This window comes from Stegodyphus dumicola, chromosome 10, assembly GCF_044657685.1.
Source record: "Stegodyphus dumicola isolate Sdum_Otavi_A_Nest chromosome 10, ASM4465768v1".
NCBI classification, from domain to species: Eukaryota; Metazoa; Arthropoda; class Arachnida; order Araneae; family Eresidae; genus Stegodyphus; species Stegodyphus dumicola.
Window position 1 is genome coordinate 112,932,889 of NC_140777.1, and position 24,963 is coordinate 112,957,851.

General features: G+C 34.9%; 1 long non-coding RNA gene and 1 other non-coding gene across 4 annotated transcripts in view; one reads left to right on the forward strand and one right to left on the reverse strand.

The window, feature by feature from the left end:
- LOC118189098 (uncharacterized) overlaps nt 1-24,963 on the forward strand; it is an 872,843-nt gene that overhangs the window by 226,721 nt on the left and 621,159 nt on the right. The gene's annotated exons all lie outside the window — the stretch shown is intronic.
- Nucleotides 1,260-1,332, reverse strand: TRNAS-CGA (transfer RNA serine (anticodon CGA)). The gene has a single exon. It is a non-coding gene; the product is annotated as a tRNA-Ser (tRNA).

Sequence of the window (24,963 nt, forward strand, 5' to 3'; positions counted from 1 at the left end):
TATTACTTGTTCAGTGAAACATATTAACATGCCGAGACATGCAAGTAAAAGAAAAATTCCCTTAGAAATTCAACAATTAATTTTTTTAAAAATGGCAAAAATATTTGAAAAATATAAAACATTCTTGATGTAAAGCATGTAGTTATCTTTGGCATGTACACTGCGGGGGGAAAAAGGGGAGGACAGATTTATATCTCCCGTTCTACTGGACCCGTTCTCCCGTTCTACTGGACCGATTGGCGAAATTCAACTTGCGTTTTTCATATCTCAAAAGCTCGACAAAGGATATGTATTACATTTATATATAGCGTTGTTCTAATATAAGTATTTTGACACAAAACCATACTTCTTCTGAACTGTTTCGATTCTACGACTCAAATTATGCCAAGGTGCCAAGTTCTGTCAAAATAGCATCAGTATTTTTTAAAAAATTAGCTCTCTAAATTTTAGCTACTCAATGTTAATTGAATTTGATATATATTTATTAACATTTCTTTTTTTTTTATTAAACTTATTTGATTCTTTCTTTCCCATTTCGAAATTTAGGTTCATTCCAAATATAATTCGCCCATTCTTTATGATTTATTTTTAAAATTTGTATTTTAAAATATTTTTTATAAATTTTTCGAAACAAATTTTGAAATATAAATTAAGAAGTTCGCCAAGTGAATTATTCTTGGCGCAAAGTGAAAAACTGTTGTGTCCAGTTTACGGCAAGAATTTTGCCAAGCGAATTATTCTTGCCCCAATCTGAAACAATACGCCAAGATATGTATTTTAATTTCTCCTTAAATTTTGCACCACATTTTACAAATTTTATCATTTAGGCATAATTTGAGTAGTAGAATAGGAATACGGAAAAAAATTGGCATGTCATTGTCAATCGGCCTAGTAGAATGGGAGATATAGAACTGTCCTTTTTTTTCCTTTGCGCAGTATCCATTTTAACTAATATGAATAAAAAAAAAGATATTGCATTATAAAGCTATTTCAAGAAATGTTTTATGTGAAATAAATTTTATTAAGTTTTTCGAGGTAAACGTTTCTTAGAAAACAATATTGTTACTTACTTACCACAGATAAATGTTCTGCTCTAAGAATGACAACTAATGTCTGCCATACACCCCGCACGGCTTGTTCTACAGCATCTTTCGCTGTCGATAAAATTCGCAATCACGTTTTCACATATTTTTGTTAATGTGACTAATCTGGTAGAGATATTAGGTTATTTGGAAGCAGGAGGTATAAAAAATGAGCAATGCCCTCGTCGGGAATCGAACCACGGATCTCTCGAATTCGCGTCGAGCGTGCTGACCACTACACTACGAAGGCATGCTAGGAAGTCGGAAGAAATAGCTTATGATCTCACTTGCCTGATATATGATATCAACTGCCTGATATAAAGACAAGTCCATGAAATTCATGGCGACAAGGAGGCAAGATTGCGCCTGTCGTTGGCAACAGCCTTAGGTAAGATGCAGGTGACAGTACGAATTTGCTCAAATGTTTTACAGATCTGCCTACTGAGGCTACTAATGACATGCTCAGGTTTCTCCTTGAGTTCTTTTATTTTTACTCTTTAAGTACGGATTTTTTTTTTTTTTTTTTTGAGACTTGTAGTATTAACACTGCAGTAATGCTTTCAATAATCTGGCTGGTTCGAGAGCATGGTGATTTAATGTCCGCTCTCGAACCTGTGTCCTCAAATTTTTTGATTATCATTCTGCGATTTGTTATTCATTAGGAACATTTTCAAGTCAAAAGGTTGCATGAGTCTGCCTAAGTATCATTGTTGCGAGATATATTATCATCGCTCTTGTAATGATTTTTCACAAGCAAAAGTCAAATTTTCCTTTGTGTAACTCTACAAGTCGACTAAACTGCAATGAACTGCGAAATGAACTGATAGGGATAAAATACCAGGCCAAATAAAACTCTTCAGTCTTAAATTGGAACATTTGCTTGTTGTTAGAAAGTAAAAACATTTTCAATTTTCTAAAAATAAAATAATTCTGTGGGCATATTAAATCCGTCGCTTTTATTCGGAGAATCTATATGAAATATAACTTGCGTCAGTAATATTTGTTAAGTTAAAAAATAGATTAGGGAAGGGTGCTTCGTAACAGATTTTGCACTGGTCTCTGATTGTGAAAATAAGTTTTTGCATGTAACTGTTCGATTTTTTTCAACGGGTTTCCTTCACATTTAATGTAATGATAGATTCGATCTGCTGCTACTGTTATAAAGTATGTTTTTTGAAATTATCAAGATTCGTTAGTTTACGTAATGGTCCATTGACTTTCATTTGGTTTCGCAAAATTACGTACACTGCAATATATAAAGATTAAAATATAAAACAGTTTTGTAGATGTAGATTATACATATTATAGCGTTTATACTGCTTACTAGCATTTGATCCAACTGTTGTAAATGTTACTAATTCAAAGTTGATTCCAAAACCATATGTTCTGCAAAATGCGAAAAATCAGCGTTACATTTAAAACATAGTACTAAATATTTCCACCTTTGAATATACTGCTCAGATATGGCATGTTTAAACATTTCATAGATACATATTTGATACTGCGAGGCAACGATTCGAAGAAGACAGCTTAGTAACAAAAAAGTTGTTCTTGAAGAATCCGCCATCTTGGATCTTGGCTGTCTTCTTTGCGTTGCGCTTTACTAGAGTTCTTTTTTTTTTTGCCTGAATTACCTGCGAGTAAAGAAAAAGTAAAGTACGAGAAAAAAAGTCCAGCTAGTCAGTCTCTATTCGCCGTGTATTTCCCTTGGGACCCGTAGCGCGTCCTGTTCTGTTTCTAGGCACACTATTTATTATTATTTACTTCCTAGTTTTTTCCCTCCTTCTTTATTTTGAGCTGCTCGCCTTACCTTACATCCCTTAAGCCTCGTGTCGCGTTTAAAATATTCATTCCAGAACGATTTTCGCCCTCGCCGTAACTGTAACGGTTTGTTCCGGGATGCGAGACGTTGGTGTTATGGGATTGAGCAGTAAAGGCGCAAATATTTGCGATTGCCAGTAACAGGGCTTCTGCCTGTCTTTTGATTCGCCCCTGCGGTTTTTCGGGAGTCGTTTTTCAACGTGTGTTACTTTGAATACGTATAAAATAGACACATGTTTTGAGTTCTCGGAATGTTTTGAAATGAGCTTCCAAAGAGTGATACTATTTGTTTCATCAGCAGAGCTTTTTTCTTGGGCTTTTTGTAAAGCAAATGTAGTGAGGATATACGGAGACCAAACAGGGTATTTTTTACACCCGCCCTCTTGGTGCTCTCTATTTAATTTTTAATGAGGTGCAAACCATATTCTACTCAAAGTCGGTTACCTGATATAAAAAAAGGATCAGAAAGATGAATGTCTTTGGAAGCTTGATGTCCTTTCTTTTTGTTCTTGGTTTCAAGGAGCTTAAATTAGCTTGCTCGTATCTTTCGGGTACTTGAGAAGTTTATCAAATAAAGTTACTTTGAGATCGTTTCGTAAATTATTATCGAAAGCGTATTTTAAATAATTTAAGAGTAATTTGCATTTCTTCCGTTTGATGTATTTTCTGTAATATAAAGAGTAAATCTTCTTCAGTAAAAGCTAATTAGAAAGAAAGCTTAGAAGCAAATACTAGAATTACATTTTTAATCATGGTTATTAATTTGTAAATTATGAGAAAAATAATTCTTAAAAAATTTCATCTGCTATATTGCTCGGATATAATGCTCATTTAGTGTGGAAATTTCATTAATTTTGGGAAAAGTTTCATTTCATAGCTCACAACGATGTTGCGAAACATTTTGTTGAAGTTAAAGTAAGCAGTAAACAATTGATCATCATAGTAAACAATTGATCAACATAGTTTGAACTTAATGTTTTATAGTTTGAACCATACTTCTGAATATTTTTTGAATTCCGAACCATGTTTCTAAGAATATGTACCAAAACAAAGTAAAAAAAGCTACATGTCTTAATGTTTCATTTCTTAAAAAATAACCTTCGATGCTTATGAGTTACGAAGCGTTAGAACTGACTTAAAAGAAGATGAGAAATGTTTCATTTCTGTAATGAAAATCTGGAAGCTATAATTGGTTATATGTGGAATTCTTATGAACATTTAAAATTTAACACATTTTAGGGCTCAGAATTTCAGTACAACTAAAAAATGGCATTAAAATAGATCGAAATCCTGACAAAAATAGCACACTTAAGTGTTTAATGTATTCGAAGAAAGAAATAATGGTTTATGTGCAAATATGTTTGTATGCAATAAGAAAGTATGGTTTATGGGCTAGTTGCATGAACTCGCTATGCATTGAAATAAAAACAGCACATTGAACTTTATAACCAAAATAATAACAAAATTGAGAATTAATAGTACTAAGGAAAACTAAAATGGCTAGAATTTTTAAATTACAGAAAACATGAATGGCAATTTTGACAGATTTGTCTACTCTGCTATTTTCTGTCTTTTACAAATATTCACGTAAATCTTCCATTAAAGTTTAAGCTAATCTATTTTAAGAAATTAAATCCCAATTAATGATTACTGTTTGTAACAAAAAGTGTGACTCCAAAAAAGGGGTTCTAGTTTAGCAGATACTTTGGCTTTAACCATTCATGCCTTAGCAACATTTGTGGCAGGAAAAACAAACAGAAGATCCAGTTTGTTCTTTATCTGAGAAGCGTTTTAATGTGATACATAATTATATAAATAGAATATGACATGTGTCTTTTACGATTTCTGCTTCTGCATGTTACTACAGTGTAATAACGCCGTAAACAATACAGTACAATTTCTTTCATTTTAAAGGTAAGAAACAGAATATACCTGAATCCCGATGTTATTGAAAAATTGAGGGAAGAAGTACCGCTTATTACCAGATACGTTGAGAACTTCATTATTTCCTAAAATAACAGATAACTTGACATTTGACTAGATTATGCGTAAGAGTTCCTTTGACTTGCATGAGAGAAATGAATGCCGGCCTACCTGTGGATAATTTCACGCAACGAACTTTGGAAGCAGCGTTTAAATGTTTTGGGCTTATACTATAGTCTTGCTTAAAATGGGAGCTTTATAACCAATGCTCTCATCATTTACGATGGCAGCATCTATCATCACCGCAAAGAGGAAATTAAAGGATTTTACAAAATTACAGGAATCGGCTTTGTGATTCCGCAGTAGTCTTTTCTATAGTTATGGGTATGGGGAAAAAGACCTTGAAGTATATATTCCAAAGTAACAGAGTGTAGCACTGTTTGACTTTAAACAAAATTTTTAATCTACAAATTTAGAATGAAACACGTATCTACCTAAATTATATATGAATATATGTTCTGTTTAGGGCTATAAGGAATAGTATAGATTACTTTACATACGATATGCGTTGTATTTTTCTGTCATAATCAGTAATTAAACTCTTAGATAAAACAAATAATTTTGCAATAGAATTCCAATATTATCTTTGATCAACGACTTACGTTTAGACTAAAGTATGCACTTATTATTTGATTCTGAAAATTAAAATTAATATATACTATTTTCAGATTAATATTTCTTAAAAGAGAATCAGTAACGTTTATTTAATTTCCAAATACTTTATTGTTGATATTTTAGCTTTATGATTACCAGGAGTGTACGAATGCGAACTATTATGAATGTGTTAAAATATTTAATCGAAGTTAGAAAGATGTAATTAGAAAAAAAAAAAAAAAAAAAAAAAAACTAAAAGCTGACAAGAAAGGAAAAAGCGGATTTTCCTTCCCTGTTTAAGGGAACAGCCTATTAATTTTCACTTATTATGGGTTCAAAATTAAGAAGAACGACCTTGAAACGTTGAAATCATCGACCGCAGTTACTTTTTTTCCTTAGTTCTAGACGTCATACCTAATGAGGTGAGAGAAAGGGATTTCACTTTAGGGAAAAAGAGGGATCTTTTAAGGATAGGAACTGCCCATTCGGGCGCCTGGCACATTTTCATAATGAAAACGTCGATGCCAACCAGCGTGAAAGGAAAGACTACTTGAAAAATGACGACGCAGAGAAAGCCTCATAAATCAGATCGGTGCCGAGGAAGGGCAAAAAAAGCAGACTGTAATAAAGAGCGAAAAAAACGTAACACGATATGGCAGTAGCGAAGCTTGTTCCTTTAAGGAAAAATTCTAAGAAAAGCTTTGGAACGCTTGACACTAATTGTGAACTAAATTTAAATGCAGATTGTACAAAATCCCTTTTACCGCCCTTTACGACCCGATAAAGATAACGGGGATTATTTTTAAACTCGATTTTTGAAGATATGAATTATGACCTGTTTCATAAAATGTGTAGCATTCCCGTTACGATTATGACTGTCGTTTTATAATAATGGGAGTATGATATTTATTTTATTTTTTTCATAACAGCAACCGCATTCTCGTATTATATCAATGGTGAAATGGTTTTAACCGTTTCTTTATTATTGCGAAATTTTTTCTGCATGAAACTGTCTGAACTTTCAAAGAATAATGAAAGTTTCTTTACGTTATACTGATTTCGAGTGTTTGGAAACTAGATGTATGTATAAACATTGGAATATTTCAATTTCTCCGTCTCGTTTGAGACCATAATTCAAGTCAGTATTCATTCATGCACTTTTCACTTGATCTACCTGATCACCTACTGATCACTGACCACAGTAAACTCCATGATCATCCTAATTTTACCCTTTTAAAATTCCATTGACCCCTTTTCCATCATCATCCTTTTTTAAAATTTCATCGACTATCAGGGCGTCAATATCGACTCCGTTGGGAACCCCTGGTTTAATAGTTTTGAGGAGGCACTTACATTTCTGGATTGCATAGAAGTTGTTAATGACATTTGGGTAACGAAGGGATGCTATTTAAATTTCTGATGGTGAATATGTTGCAATCTTTTAATTGCAATGCGCTTGTAAATTTAGAAACATTTATATCTGCATAACATGGAACATGACTGATATTTGAAATTGAGTATTTTATTCGGATTTTTCCATTTTTTGGCAGCATAAAGTCAACACTGAGCAATAAGGTTCAATGCTTTTGTTACATAAAGCATTCATTTTAAATAATTATAGACAATATGACAGGAGTAGTTAATGAATCTTGAAATCGACGTTTATTCCAAGGAGAATTCAATAAATGTTCATTTGCTCCTGAGTCTCATTAATTTTATATCTAATATGAAATAAAATTCAATTTAGATTTAAGGAGGTAAATTGTTCAGTCAAAGTTTGAATACTATGAAATACTGTCTTACCTTGATTCTTTCTCTTTAGATACGGCTTAGATCTTAAGCTAGACTGCCATAGATAAAGCATTCTCAAGCCACTATGAATCTGGTTTTGAAGAATATTAAATAAATTTAGTTACTCTGATACTCTGAACGCAAAAGTAACATCCGTTTGTCTCTATCACACATAGAATTTGTATACTTTCCTGTAATAAATTTACGTAATATTAGAGTATCTATTGCTAAGATTCTAAAGTAATTGTTGAATGAAATGATAAGATAAATGAGCAGCATAATGATCAAGTTTTAATCCAAAACAAAATAGTTGATGCTGCTGTACTGCTTGAATAACTGAATATCACAGTTTCGAAAAAAACATTTTTTAACAAGTGTGACAACATTTCATTTGCGAAAATGCATTTTAATGTTATGTAAATAGCGAAATGGATTTTGCTCACTTTACAATAATAGTAGTTGTAATATTATTTAATGCATCATGAAACACGTCAAGGATTCATTATCTATTTCTAAAATTCATTTAATGTTTGCGACTTTATTGTGATGAAAATGTGGCTCATTATTTGTAATTAGAAAAACGCTCATTTCAACATAAAGCTTACAGAATAAGACAAGAAATCGACCCCAGATAACAGTGGTGATATATGCTTTAATCATCTGAGGACTCTTCGTTATTCGCTATTCTCACCGTGTGGCAAAAGGAGTGAGTCATTAGAATGGGATCATTATTTATAGAATGCTTCGGAAGAAAAAGCATTAAAAGTATAAAAATTTGAGAAAAAAACTGTTAAATAATTTTGTCTAAAACATTCGCTTGTTATTACTAGATATACCTAATTTATTGTTAGCCTCATTTATTACTGGTCTTATGATGTTTTTATTTTTTACTTCAGTTTATGAGTACTCATAAAGGAGATTATTCATGAACAGAAATGAGAGAAGCATAAATAGATGCATAAATCTGTTCTTTCACAAAAGATACTTTATTCCTGAATGTCTTTCCCCATTCTGTACATTTGAAAGAATCTTGTGAAAGTTTGGAAGTTTTAATCAATAAAATAAAATGTCAAGAATACAATTGGTAGCTCAGCAGAGATTCAAAATATCTATTCATAACATAAGGCTCATTAGATGGTTTACATAAAAAATAGGAGTTTTCCTTTGGAATGGAACAGCATAACTAGTAACTAGCTTCAGATAAGAAAACAATAGCCTAAAAAACTTAAATCTGAAATAAAGGAACGTTTCGCCCAAAACTAGTTCATCCAGAAAGCAATTTTACCACACTTGCATATTAAATCAAGCTAAAAAAAGCAATTTGTCAAGACTTCGGACGGAAAGGGTGAATGGCAATAATATTTGATTAACGTTTCTTCACATTTATCAGAACTCTTTTTTATATGTTTACTTGAATACAGTAAGAACATGAAGGCTATCGGCCCAACATCGGGAAACAAAATTCAGAGAAGATATGCTTGTTGGCTGACACATGTGGCGGTTAACGAAAAATTAAATTTCAGAGTAAAAATGCATGCAGCTAAAAACATTGGTTAGATATAGTGATATCAGAAAATCTGAAACATAAATATGGTTTCACATTGTTTCTTAAATCTAGTATGGGTAATACATCGGTTCGAAGATTTAAAATAAAAAAACTTGAAGGATTATTGGGTAAAGAATAATAATTTTTTCAGAAAAATGAATTCCGTTTTTATATTTCTATTTTATAAACTTATTATTAATTTTTTATTTACCTTTGCCGTAAATGCAGGTTTTTATGAATATTCGTATTGGCATATTTCTTAAATATGGTTAAGTACATATGTGTTCTATGTAAGGATTCTATTAGATACGAAACATTCAATATTGTTGATGTCAGCACGATAAATGTAATTTAAAACTCACAAAATTATGCAAACCTCAGCTAAAATGTTAAAATAATCAATTTTGTAGACCTACGATTTAGATAAAAATTCCTACAAGAAATAGTATACCTTAATCTTTTCTGTGATACAGATAATTAAGTACTTCCTTATTGTTACGCCGACCTTTTTAAGTGCCAAGTTGCTGCAAGGGTGATCGCTAAGTCCATGTTTACTTCTCATGTACATTTTGTGGCTGCTAAGCTTCCGTGACTGCTTATAATATGGTATCAGAAGCATTTTTCCCCATATAAATTTTACAAGATTAAACTGACGATGATGGCAAGCCGTGTTTCGTTTACTTTTATTCCATCATTTAGACGAGTGCTACGCCGCCCAACCGGTATAGTGGCTTGCGTCGCTGACTGTCGTGCCGAAGGGGGCCCGGGTTCGAACCCCGGAGAAGGCATGGTTGTAGCGTGGTATGGCACACTCTAAATATGCGGCGATTCCAAAGTCCTCTCGTATGGTTTGGTGGAAGGGAAGAGGGTTGGACACTTTCGGACCCTTAGCCCCTGGGGTGCTGTTCAACAAAATTGGGGGCAGAACTGAGCCACATTGCACTGTCACCTGTTAGGTGCTCAAGGTTGTTGCCAACGACAGGAGTAATCTAGCGCTCCTTGCCTCGAGGAATTTCACGGACTTAGGCTGACGACGTCAGACAAGTGAGCATAAGCAACAACAAAAGACGAGTGTCACAGTCTTTCAACAGGACAAGCAGTTGTTTTTTGATCCACAAATGAAATTTATGATGCACATTAAAATATCTATAACCTGCTTTTCTACTTCCTTTGTTTCATATGACAGCCTCTGCTATAATTATAATTTATATTGAGAAAGCTTAATTACCTCCTTCCTGTTGACGGGGCGTGATAATACCTTTTAGTAGTGGTGTCGTAGCTGTAAAAAAGACCTTCTTCGGTTACAAGACACATTTTTATTTTTGCCGGTGCTTTATAATACAAAGTAGATTACATAAAAACATAGAACGAAAATGTGAAATTAGGAGCTATTCTTGACTCACACTGTCTATATCATAACATTTTCTGTGGCTGTATAAAATAAAACGAATTAGCTAGACGGCCTAACATAATGCTTCCTATGTGTATCATTCAGACTGGATCTGAACAAAGAAGAAACTTGGCTAACTAAATTAAGCGAGCATGCCAAAAAAAGAAGGTTAAATATCCCTCACTAGTGGAATCTATAGCGTCATCTAGAGGGGGGAAGCGTACTTTAACTGGATTTCTAACAACATATCCAGTATTGTGGAAGTATACTGCCGGCTTTGTCTTTTCACTGTACGAACAGATTTTCATGTACGTCCATAATTTTTTTTAGGATCGCCAATTCGCTTATATGGGTGTAGGGATAGATGTGGAAAATAACCTCTCTCTTTAAGTTGTCCTAATCAATAACTGTATTTTCGTACAGACTGAGTTGCTTCTGCCATCATTTAATCGACTTCAATTCTTCTGACCAACACAAAATAAACTGCTGCGCTGCTACAAAAAGTTAAATTTATCTATTGTAAAATAATCAAGTTTTTTTTTTTTTTTTTTGAAATTTTTAGAGACCAAAGAGTACGGATAACTGCTGAATATATCCGTTGTTACAATGCATTTTCGAAGAAGAAGACGACGAGTTAATGCACGTATTCCAGTTTCAGATGCAGATCAGTTTCAGATCAACCGAAAAGTTGATCAGAAATCTGCATTCATTTTTAAAGGATTTTAACCATTTGAAATCATGATCCATTACAATGTCTTTTTCAGCTTTTCTAGAATTATTAAATCCGCTTCTCAGGCTGTTATTTAAGAGAAAAAAGCGCAGAATTATCGAGAAGAATGTACACTTCATGCAGCTAATCTCTTTCTTTGAAGCCACGGAATGCGATAAATCAACTGTACACTCGCCGGGGTTTGATACATGATTCTTTCGGTTGCTAGCCGAAAGTGCTGTTAGCTACATCATAACAGCATGCGTGGGAAAAGGCGATAATTCCTTGCAACTTAATCCAGATAAATGTTTAAACGAGTGGTTTGCCTCAAAATCAGTTCAATTTTCAGCGAGTGCTTATTTGAAATAACGGCTTTCCTAACTAATCTTTAATAATTAGAGGCAACTAGCTGTGAGGAAGAAGGTATTTCCTCTAAATGTTGCAATAATAGGTATACATTTCTACATTAATTTCTCAAGAAAACTTTGTACGAAAGTATTCGTTTTACCTAAATATGTACTATATGTACTAAAAATGTAAAGAGGTATGAAAGATCAACTTTGGCTAAAACAAATTTACTATACAACAAGGTTTGGTTTTTCATGACGTCTTTGACGACGTTATTGACTCATAAAGTCTGCTAAAAGTAACTACTCTTTACTCCCTCTGTGTCCTTCTTTTCTCCCACTTTGTCAGGTGACGTCATTGAACTCGATAGCTGAAAGAGCGTAACTTTGTCTGCCGACCTTGGTCTAGAGTTTCGTAAACTGTGGGTCGCTACCAGTACCTCCTACATACAAAGCCAAGGCTCTAGGGTTGCTTGAACGCTCTGACGTCACGAAAGTCGTCTCTCCACTTTTTCAACACCACTAAGCAACGGAAATTGAAAACATTAAAAAAATTGTTTATATATGTAGCAGAAATGAAATATGTTATGTGTTTAAGGTACAAAATAAGAGAGTGAAACTAACCTATTTTTTTCTTAATATTTTCAGACTCGTAATTCAATTTTTTAAATGAATATTTTCTGCAGAATGTGTATAATACACTGCTCAAAACAATTAAAGGATATTGCGGTTTTAGGTGGATCTTGTGGCTGGGAAACTTTGTAGCTGATTGATTCATGGTCGACAGACGCAGTAGGTTATATGAGTATAAATTACACGTGTTTGACAGAAAAAAATGCATTTTATTGCGCATTTGTGTACAGAAGGAAAAAAAAAACACAATTTGTGCATATTAGAAAAAAAGAATAAGAAAAGGTGTTTTCTTCAAAGGAAATCATTTTCAGTAGGAGTTATGGTTTCCACGGACTACCAGCAACTTTGAACACCTTTGAGGCATGGAGTCAATGAGGCTATGAATCACGAGTTGGGGTATTCTGTCCCACTCTTTCAGAAGAGCAGTTTCCAGTTCTTGGAGAGTTTGTGGGGGTGGTTGGCGGCTAGCAACTCGTCTTCCTAGAGCGTCCCAAACGTGCTCTATTGGGTTCATGTCTGGAGAACACGCTGGCCATTCCATTCGTACGATTCCTTCCTCGAAAAGGAAATCCTCCACCAGGTTAGCACGATGTGGCCTGCAAGTATCGTCCATTAAAATGAAGTCATCTCCGATTGCTGCAGCGTTAGGGACTACAATAGGTTTGAGGATCACATCCCTATATCGGCGACCAGTCAGAGGTCCATCTCGAATGATGTAGAGGTCTGTGCGCCCGTCAATGGAGATGCCACCATACACCAACACTCGCCCACCGCCAAATCTGACACTTTCGTGCACGAACGCAGGATTATTCCTACTGCCACGGTCCCTCCAGATGAAAATATGCCTATTATCAGGATGAACTGAAAAACGGGACTCGTCAGAAAAAAGAACATTGCTCCATTCAGTTCTCCTCCAGTTCACATGCTCTGTTGCTCACTCCCTGCGGTCGCGACAATGCCTTGATGTTAGTCTAACACGTACCATCGGTCGGCGAGCATACAGACCTACACCATAGAGCCGGTTTCGGACAGTCACAGTTGAAACCGTGGTGCCAGTAGCTGAGCGAAGTTGTTGTTGAAGAAAAGTAGCATTCATATTTCGGGGTCTCCGAGCCGTTAACACTAAATAACGATCTTCTTTGGGCGTTGTTGCTCGTCTACGGCCTTGCCCTGGTCTTTGGCCTGCACTTCCAGTTTCCAAACAACGGATCCACATCCTGAGAATCAAACTTTGTGACACTCCAATGGCTTGCGCTACTTCAGCTTGAGTTTGGCCCCCTTTTAACCTACCAACAACTCTCCAAGCTTCTGAATCGGTTAAATGACTTCGCTGAGACATCGTACTCATCGAAACAAAGCAGTCACTGAATGCCGATCATTGTCTTTTATTCAGTTGAAAGTCAAATTTCATTCGCTGCCGCTGAAGCGACGTTTTTGACGTCGAACTCAAAATTAGCATACTCTACAGTTTGAAAATCAGAAAAATTAACATTTGTGATTTTCTTCTTCCATTTTCGGCAAAAAAAAATTCGCTTATATCTTTATTTTATATAAAACTTACAATATCCTTTAATTGTTTTGAGCAGTTTATGTTGAATAAAAAAGTGCTTTTTCTATTTTTGTTGTGAAATCTTTACCACCTATTCCAAAATGCATGCACACACAAAAAAGGGAAGTATTTGCAATTATCATAGAAAAGTGCTAAAGCTCTAAGGTCTGTTATATAATGTACTAAGCTTTTTCATCATAAACTAAAGAATATTCATTTTTGAAGATAAAAGACTTTGTCAATTAATATCACTTTCTTTTATATTTTAAAATCAATATCTTGAAATTTTCTAATCTTATTTTAATTGAAACAGACGTGTTTGTTACATTAATTTTAAACTGTAAGAAGGAAGTATGTACAATTTGTAGTCAAATACAATTCCAGATGACTAATTTTTATAGATATTTACTAATATATCATTTTCATTTTATTCTATGTTTAGTTCTGTCAAAGAAATAAAATTTTTAGAAATATAGTTGTACGTATACAGGGTAAAATGCATCTGATAACTCTATAAAAAATAAACTAGAATAAAAAAGTACTTTCATTTCTTCCCAGCTGTAAGGTCTCATACATTTGTACTAAGTTATTTTTTATCAAAGGGTTTTTAATAAAAATTAAGTAGCATGAAGTTGCCTAAATAAACATTTACTCCCCTTTTTTCACTATAATACATGGTGTTATTTCCTATTATTTCTAGTTATAATTGTACTGGTAGAAAAATTTCAGGTAAAAAATAAGTCTTCTTTTAATGCGTTTTGCAGCCTTAGTTGTGCTACTTTCTTAATAAAGATCTGAAATTTTTCTGAAAATTTTAAATCTTACCTTAACACTCTTCTTATTCCTTACAATTCTAAAAATTGAGGGTATTTGATCTATTTAGATGTTTTAAAAGTTTCTGCTGATTATCCTGATAAAAAATTCCAGTAAGTGCATATCAATTATACAACTTCATTGTGAAGTTCCTTCCCCTGATAAAAGACGAAGAACGGAAGTGACTTACCCCGGAAAAACCGGTCGAGGCAGGCTGGTGGGGGGAAGAAAGACTGGACGGAGAGGGCACTGGGAGTTGGACCGGCGAGCATGCCGTGTGAGAACGTAGAGAAAAGAAATATGTTTTAATTTCTTTTGCGCGCCTTGTATATATATATTGTATATAGTTTTATGTTACAGTGTACTCGTTGTATGGTGTATCCATAGTGCTGTTTGTGTAATAAATTAGTGAAGAAAATGTCAAAGCGGACAACTGTTATTTTCCCACTATGGTAAGTTTACACAGAAGAACCCACCTCGTGTTTGAACGAGCGCGAGGCATGACAAATGTCGCAGTCGGGTAGGATAGTGGGAAAAAAGAAATCACCAAAAATACGAAGGAAGTAAGATCGTAAAAAGTGATTTGAGTGAACGTGGTTTAAATGAAGGAAATAATTCACGAAAGCAAGGAAGATGACAAAAGATGGTCATGAAAGACGGAAAGTGGCACGCCTACACGTGCAAATAAACGAAAGGGTGTATGAAACCTCGTCGTGTGAAAAGTGATCATCAGTATTATCGTGGTGATATTATTAATTGAAATGTTCGTGCAGTGTTGAAACAGTGGCTGGTAAAAGTGATCATCCGTATTACCGTGGTGATATTATTAATTGAAATGTTCGTGCAGTGTTGAAACAGTGGATGGTAAAAGTGATCATCAGTATTACCGTGGTGATATTATTAAGTGAAGTGTTATGCAGCGCGATGAGGAAATTGTACAGAATTGAGCACAACTCGTCATTTTCTACTATCGGGATCAAAGGTAAGTCCCTCTTAATTTCTTGGGAAGCACAATATATAAATGAAGAGAGCTCCCTCCCTATAATTACTATAGTAACGGAGAAAATTAAAATTGTGTTAATGTCGGTTAATAACATGATGAGAATGCCAGGCGTTAAAGCCAGTAGACACTTAGAAAGTATATTTTATATGCAAATAAGGAATTATGATTAATTTTGTTATTAAGGAGATAATGTATGCTAAATGGATGTTAAAATAATTCAAAAATATGTCAGCAGTAATTTCGAAACATTTAATGGTGTGCTCATGTTACTAATTAAGGTAGAAATTATCTATTTTTGTTGTTGCCGTGTTTTGGCAAAATGTTTTAGTCATTAAAGTTAATAGGTTGATTAAAAATTAATTAGTTTAATGATTTGAGAACAATAAGTAAATGTTTGTTTCATGTCCAGAATATGTAAGGTATTACGGCGTAAGGCCAAAGTATTCAGAACTATTTTTTTGTACTAATTCAAAAGCTAATATAATTTTTGGTATTTATGTGTTAACAATATATGGTGAAATATATGTTAATAGTAATATATGTTAATAGCAATAAGAGAAAGGTATTCATGATTGTGTTCACTAATGATAATGTTTGCTAAATGAATAATGGTAGTATTCAGTAGTAGTGAAATATGTATGTTTGCCTGTAAAATTAAGTGTTATTTACGTGTTGTATGGGTAAAGCTATAAAAAGAAATACCAGAAGTTAATATGGGTCCTAAAAGGAGAAATAGGGTGTCAGAAGAATCTGATGAAATTATTAAGAACATGCAGGCTCAAATTAAGTTAAAGGAAATGGAGCTGCAGCTAGAAAGGTGTAAGTTAGAGGCAGATGCGGCTAAAGACCGATTAAAAGAGATGGAATTTCGGGAAAGACAATTAGAGAGAGAACACGAGATAAAAATTAAAGAATTAGAAATTCAGAGTAGGAAAATAGATAAAGGAGGAAATAAATCGGGTTCAGAGGATGAAGGGGTTTCAGATGCTGAGAGCAAGGGAAATGATTTCTTGAAACATTTAAAAATAATGAAAGGAGTTATGATTGACCCGCCATCTAAAGCTGAGGAATGGCCGTTCTTTTTCCATCATGCGGAAATGATGTTTAATCTCTATAAAATTCCTGAAGAACATAAGGGGAAAATTATTTTGCAGAGTTTAAAAACTAAAGTTAAAAGTTTGATTTCAACTCTGGGTGAAAGGGATTTGGATAATTATATTAAGATTAAAGATACAGTATTAAAAGAATTCCAGATTACCCCATTGCAACATAAAAAGAATTTAGAAAAATGTGTAAAAAGATATGAGGAAACGTATACTCAGCACATAGCGAGGGTTGAGGCAGCACTTGATTTCTACTTAGAATCCAGAAAAGTTAAGACTTTTGATAAATTAAGAGAACTATTGATTGTCGATCAAGTAAAAGATCAATTACCCGCAAATGTTAAGGCGCATATACTGTTAAAAGAGGTAGAAAACTGGTTATCTCCGTCAGAGCTTGCAAATGATTTGGATAATTACGTTGCAGCAATGCCTAGAAATTACAATACGAGTGCTCAGGAAGTAAATAAAGTGGGACCAAAACAGGAACCGATAAGACAAGGGGAAAAATTAGGACGACCAAATAAGAGTAAGGGGAATTTCAGTTCTGATTACAGGGTTGATAAGGAGAAGTACAAAGGGGTAAAAACTTTAGAACCTCAAGGAATGATGCAGGCAAATAAGAAAGTTCTAAAATGTTTTCAGTGTCAGGGTGAAGGACACATAAAGCGTTTTTGTCCAGCGATAAACCTGATAGCGAAACCCAAGAGAGGAAGCGAAAAAGAGGATACGGATGAGGTGGAAGCAAAGGGATTAAATAAAATATGCGTAGGGTTGAAGTTAGCTAACTATGCAGAAGAAATTCCGTTAACTAGGGCAAGTGGGGAATTACCTAGGATAGAACTGCAGATAGGCAATGCTAGATTCAAAGGAGTGATTGATAGCGGAGCAGAAGTTACTGTAATCCGGAAATCGGTAGTTCCACAGAAATATTTGGAGTCTGGAGGGAAGATATGGTTACAACCCGCCGTGGGACCCCAGGTAGAAGCCCAATTAGTTACAGTACCTATCAGTATCTGGTCAGGAGAAGAGGAGGTACAGCCTTATGTAAACGTTCATGCAGCAGTAGTGCATAATTTGAACGAGGAGGCGCTGGTGACACCTCGAGATTTTAGACTTCTCAGGGAACAAGGAGATATTTCTTGGGGAGAAAATAAGGAAGAAAAACTAGTATTGGGAGTTGGTCAGGTATCGAGTAACTGGGACGGAAAGGAATCGACAGAAAAAGCCAGTCACGAGGTCGAAGGTGAAACGGAAATAGCTCGTACTACACCGTTGGTAAGGAGTAAAGATGAGGGGGAAGTAGAAGTGGGAGGCAGTGAGCAAGTGTCAGCTGATAACCCACCCTTATCGCAAACTCAACGTTTTAGACAGGAGCAAGCGGAATGTATTTCGCTGGAAAGCGCGTTCATGGATGCACGTAATAACAAGAATGGGTATTGGCTGGAGTCAGGAATTTTGTACCATACGGGAAGTGTCAATGGGCAGCGATGTAGTCAGTTAGTTGTTCCTCAAAGCCGCAGGAAAGAAATTGTGAAGTTGGCTCACGAAAGCTTACAAGGGGGGCACTTCGCAGCAAAGAAGACGGCGGAAAGGATTAAAATGTCGTTTTGGTGGGAAGGATTGTCAAAGGAGGTGCGGAAGTGGTGCGAAGCTTGCAAGGAATGCCAGCTACGAAGGAAAGTTAAAGTGAAGGATAGGGCTCCAATTACAGCAGTAGGGAGGCCAGAACTTCCATTTCAAGTGGTTAATGCGGACGTTTTAGGGCCGATTGAGCCGAAATCTTCAAGAGGGCACCAGTATGTGTTATGTGTTGTTGATCAACATAGCAGATGGCCGGAGGCAATTCCACTAAAGGCGATAACAGCGGAAGCTACATGTGACGCTTTCATTGATATTTTCATGCGAACAGGAGTTCCGAGAATGATAGCCATGGATAACGGAACGAACTTTAAGGCTAAGCTAACACAAGAATTTTTAACTAGGTTAGGGGCCTCGCCAAAATTTTCTACGCCAGGGTATCCGCAGTCAAACGGGCTAGTGGAAAGGTGGATAGGAACAATGAAGTCAATGTTGCATCACGCGGAAAAAGAAAGGACTGGGATAAGCAGTTACCATATTTGTTATGGGCTTATAGGGAGATACCGAATTCAACTACCGGAGTCTCACCATTTTTGCTGATGTATGGTCGGGTGCCAGTGGGGCCACTGGCGATACTTAAATCAAGTTGGGTAGATGAGACGGTATTACCACAAGGAGTTGGGGAATCAGTTACTGAATACTTAATTTCTCTTCGAAATAGGTTACAGGAGGCAGAGAAATTCGCTAAAGAAAATTCGGAAGCTAAACAGCAGAAATACGTTCATCATCATAATTTGAAGTCTAAGGAAAATGAATTCGAGATAGGAGATGAGGTAGTAGTACTGATACCAACGTCAACAAATAAACTTTGCTCGAAATGGACAGGACCTGGAGAAATAGTTGCGAAAAAGTCTCCACATTCATATTTGGTAAAATTGCCAGATGAATCTGTTAGACATTTGCATCAAAATAAGTTACGGAAATATATACAGCCTATAAATGCAGTAGGGATAATCTATGAGGCTGACACAGAATTTGGGGAGGTGCAGCACGCGCCTATTCAAAGAAACCCTAAAGTAGACAAACTTTTAGATAGGATCTGTGTTTCAGAGGAATGGAAACATTTAGATAGGTCACAAAGGAATCAGTTGAGCAGATTAATCAAATCTTTCCATGTAGTGTTTGACGGGGAGATTAAATGTGCGAAGGTAGGATCCCACAGTATCAGGTTAAAAACGGGAGTTGAAAGAAAGCAACCTCATGTTTATAAGGTACCTGAGGCGTTGAAGCCACAGGTGGAAAAGCAAATTGCTGATTTGTTAGAAAGAGGTTTAATTGAACCTTCCACAGCAGAGATTGCTTACCCTATTGTGTGTGTAGCGAAACGGGACGGAAGCGTACGTTTATGTTGTGATTATCGAGGGCTTAATGCGGAAAGTCAGATTGTCCCATTTCCTATGCAAAACGCAGAAGAGCTTCGATATAAGGCAGGGGCAGCACGTTATTTGTCTACGCTAGATATTCTTAAGGGGTATTGGAAAATCCCTATGGAGAAGGAAAGTAGACATCTGACAAGTTTTGTTTCTCCGAAGGGTCAGTATCAGTGGAAAGTGATGCCGTTCGGTTTGTCAGGTGCTGCCGCAACTTTCCAAAGAGTTATGAATCAAGCTCTTAGACCACATAGTGATTATGCTGAAAGTTTCATCGATGATATAATTGCCTATTCGTCAACGTGGGAAGAACATCTTAAACATTTAAGAGCCGTACTCAGTACTTTACAGACATTGAACTTTACGGCTAATTTAGAGAAATGCTCTTTTGGCAAGTCGGAGGTAAAGTATTTAGGTCACATAGTAGGCTCAGGCAGACATGGCCCAGATCCAGAGAAATTGCAGGTCATTAAAAATTTGAAGCCACCTAGAACCAAAAAGGCATTAAGATCAGTTTTGGGGTTATATAATTACTATCGAGAGTATGTTCCGAATTATGCAAAAGTAGCTAGGCCGTTAACTGATCTCACGAGAAAATCTATACCTAATGATATACCTTGGGGGTTTGAAGCCGAGAAAGCATTCAAAGAATTAAAGGATGCATTGTGCACGGCATCGTCTTTATATACGCCGGATATACGAAAACCTTTTGAAATTAACACAGACGCCTCACTAATAGGTATTGGAGCGTGTTTACTTCAACGAGATGAGTATGGGAAAGCTAGACCGATAACATTTGCTAGCCAGAAATTAACTAGCGCTCAGTCTAAATGGAGCACTATAGAAAGAGAGGCGTATGCAATAATTTGGGCTCTCGACAAGTTCGAAACTTGGACATACGGAAATAAAATTTTGTTGCATACAGACCATAACCCATTAAAGTACTTAAACGATGGGATACCCCGGAATGCTAGATTACAGAGATGGGCATTAGCTCTATCCCGCTTCCAAGTCACTGTAATGCATAAACCAGGAGCTAAAAACTCCGATGCAGACGCATTGTCGAGGATCCCTCACGAATGTATAAGTGACCAATAATCTGAACTAAAAAAAAAAAAAAAGAAACTAATGTTGGTATCATATATATATATTTTTTTTGTGTGTGTTTGTTTATTATTGTAACACTAGAAAGGATAATGTTCAATGCTAGTATGGCAAAAAGTATATAGATATTGTAATTTTCATTTATTATTTTTTTTGTATTATTGTGTTTCATTTATTATTATTGTATTATTGTTTTTTTTTGTATTTTGTATTATTGTTACTCTAGAAAAGATTGTGTTATTAGGGTATATTAGTAAACGAATTATTCCTTACAGAAGTGTCAGTGAGTTGATATTGCAATGTTTTGTTTGTATCGCTATAGAAATTTGGACATGTGCAGTTTTTATGTTTATGTGTTTTATGTGTTCTTTTTTGTGTTAGTGTTTATAACTGTAGCATGACCCTTTTTTTTTTGCTCTCTGATTTTACTGTGATTCCTTGTGCGGTGTCCCGGAAAAGAGGGACTACCTGGTAAGTGCCAAAATAATATGGGTTTCAAATTTTTCGACTCAGTCGTAAATATTTACAAACCAGAGGGGAGGTGTGAAGTTCCTTCCCCTGATAAAAGACGAAGAACGGAAGTGATTTACCCCGGAAAAACCGGTCGAGGCAGGCTGGTGGGGGGAAGAAAGACTGGACGGAGAGGGCACTGGGAATTGGACCGGCGAGCATGCCGTGTGAGAACGTAGAGAAAAGAAATATGTTTTAATTTCTTTTGCGCGCCTTGTATATATATATTGTATATAGTTTTATGTTACAGTGTACTCGTTGTATGGTGTATCCATAGTGCTGTTTGTGTAATAAATTAGTGAAGAAAATGTCAAAGCGGACAACTGTTATTTTCCCACTATGGTAAGTTTACACAGAAGAACCCACCTCGTGTTTGAACGAGCGCGAGGCATGACATTCATATTTATCATTTGCTAAAAAATTCTTAAATAAGTTACAATTAAATGATTTTTTAGGAAAAAAAAATTACTAGTTACAAGAAAATTATATATGTACATATTAAACAAAAGGGATGTTACAGACATTAAATGATAAGAATGAAACTTGAGAATTTTGAATTCCAAACAAGTGTAAAGTTTGTTGAATTTTTGCAATTTTCCTTTTTTGTTATTGAGAAAGATGCAATTACATATTCTTCAAAAATAGGAATCTAAATGTATGGAATTTTTTGTGCCTATATTGAAAATGAACACTGAATAAATACCAATATAGGTTCAAAAATAGTCATATTGCTCAAAAATAGTATTCAAATAATACTCCAGGTTTATTATATGTTACAAAATTCAATCCTACAGTGAAGTGAAAAAGATCAAAACCGGAAAATTACTAAACAAATATGTGTAAATAGCAAATGTTGTTAAAAACTGATATTGCAAAAATAAAACATGATTCATGAATTTAGGATTAGTAATCTTTAGTTTTAATCAACTGTTAACTTGTCATTATGCATTATTGTTGCCTTTTTATTATGAAAGAGATATTTAGTAAAATATATATTCAAAAACCAAACCAGCAACAGCCAGATCTTAAACATGTATTTTATTACCACCATCTGAAGTATGTTAAATCAATTTTTGTTCTATTATTTTAAGTATAAAATTATTTAAGAAAAGTTAAGATACGTATTTGAAATTAGGAAATGCAGTCGATGAAGGGCAAATCGGATATACATATTTATTTATTTAAAACCAAATGATATAAGCCTTCTGCAAGGGGGGACTACGTTTAATTTTCTCTCGTCTTAAGGGAATAACAGCGATAAGTGGCTTCATGTGGCAACCATTCTGTCTGTAGATAAGGGCGACTTTAGTGACGTAGTGTCAGCCGTGCCGTGGCATTGTATGTAGGAGGTACTGTCGCTACTCCAATTGGGGTCACGAGACTTGCAGTAGGGGTTGTCAAAAATTTAGCAATTTAGGTATTTCTTTAACGTATTATAATAATTTTACAATTAGCAAATATTTTTACATAGCGTACCTGAAAATAGATAAAGATAAGACAATACAGACAAAGAAAAGAAACGAAAACATTTCGACTAATTTTTTATAATAGAAATGTTCACTTTACTTTAAAAATTAAAGTCAATGACATAAAACTGCAATAGTATATTACACTACAAGCGAAGAAACTGATGGTTTCACTCACGCGTGTGTCAGATTTGCTCAATGCTTATGGGGTGCCACAAAATTTTCTTAAATATTAGGGCTTCTCTGCACCAAAAAGTTTAAGACACCCTGATCTAAAGCTCAAAATGTAAAAAAATGTTGCTATTACCGAATCGTTTGAATATGTTCCGTATTTGCTCGCATATCCCTCACCTTTTCTTCCAATTTTACCCCTTCAAAGTAGGAGGAGAAATATACGCGCTGTATACTTTTTCTGAAAACACAGTCAAAATAATGAGCATGGTAGTTTAAAATTTGTATTATAGTTTGCATTTCAAAGACCTCATCAATATTATTTTTACTTACATGAAACACTTCCCTATTTGTGCGCATATTTTGCATTGTTGACATAAATCAGAAGTCTTTAAATCATATACTGAAAAAAAAAAAAAAAAAAAAAAAAAAAAAATAGACGGAGAATTACTGGGATTGGATTGCTCAATTAGGCAAAGCACATGAGGTTATCTGCCTAAAGGGAGGGATACCTTCGTGGAGGCCTTTCTAAGGGAAACTGGCTCGTATACACGTTACACATGGGGAAAACCACGAAAATGCCAATGCAGCCAGCCCGTTCGCGGGATTCGAACCTCGGACCGAATTACCAGTGTTCAGCGTCTTTACCGCTCGGCCGCTGGTGGACCTGGAGAATTAGTGGGAGAAGTGTGCGAGTAAATGTGGTATTTCCATGGGAAAAAAAATTAGAACTGAGTTTCTTTAAAGGCTTTAAAAAGTTTAATTTTATGGAAAACTATACATTCTTTAAGCAAAAAAAAATAATTCTGTATTTTTCGTTCTTTAGGTAGGTATTCATAGCCGCCATTTTTTTCATAGGCAAAAACACAGCTCTGTTATACTAGCCGAATAAAGTTGACCTCTAATAAATATTAAATACATTGGCATTCTATATAGTAATTTCTACTAAAACTTGTCAAAGGAGCAAAAATAATTAAGTTGATTTTTTACGCATATTTTTACGTTATGTGAACTTTCAGTTTTACTTCGTATAGCGCTATGTCATAAGTCATAAATCAAAAGTGTTATGTCTTCCGTAAAATAAAATATTAAAAAAGAAAAAGCTTAGCGAAATATCTGAAAGACGCCATCTCATCATAAAAGAAATAATACGCAGATAAAATTCTGCTCCAGTCTTCTAAAAATAAAATCTCGATACAAAATAAGATGATTCTTGGAACAAAGAAAAAATCAACAAATCCGCCCCTCCCCAAGAGAAATCCAAACAGTTATCCTTCTAATACTGAGGCAAGTTGTTTTATTTCAAACCCAGTTGGTCGCCATCTTTGATTGAAAACCCTCGATGCCAGATACTAAAACCAGCGCCCTCTGGGGACTAGAACAGAAGCTACTATTAACCTGCAAGAGCCGATCCAAACAACGGGTTGTGATTAAATTCGGCCATAAGTAAAAAGAAACAAAAACAAAAGTTTTTAGATTGCGATCTTCAAAAGAGTATCTTTTAGATGTTTGTAGTAGAAGTTGAAGTGTTTGGTGGAGGGGAAATTGTAATTAGAAAGCAGTAATCAAATGGTTTTACATTTTTGTTTTAAATTTTGGATCAAGATGAATTGAATTAAAATACTTTAGTTGGTATGAGGCTTTGGAGTTCTTAAATTAGCTTTTCTTAGAATTTCTGCATATATTAAAAAAAAAGAACTACCGTTGCACTTTAATGGATTTTTGATTTTATTGATTCGCATGTCATCATGAAAAACTTGCTATGTTTTCTATGATACTTTTCTTTTGCAGTTTCTTGATACGTGTTCGAGAAAAGAAAAGGAAAGAAAGGGAGTAAAGAAATTTGATTATTTGCAGGGTTCTGCAATCATAGAAATAACATTAAATTCTGATTTTGTAAATCGGTTTTCGCAAAAAGTTAAAACTAATTAATATCCTTTTTTGCTTTGTTACATTATTATCGATGTAATATTCTTGTCAATCGGCCATTAGGAAACTGTTTATATTTTCTGATTCAAAGCATGTTTCGAGTAATCGAGAGGAAAAAAATAAACTCCATTGTGCAAAACGTATTTCTCTCTCAAATACCTTCTCATTGAATAATTAAGACCTTTACTTGTGATGTATTCCGATATTTTTGAAAAACCTTAAATCATTACTCAAAAAGTCATTTGTTAGGAGCTGAGTAATACTGCTAATATCTGGAAACCTATTGATGCGATGTAACTTGGCTAGTTACATAAAATCTTTTGTTTGTTTTGAAACTGTGGTCTGCTGATAATTCGCTTCAAAACTGATTCAAAGAACCTATTCACTTACTGAGCGAATTTACTTCGATTC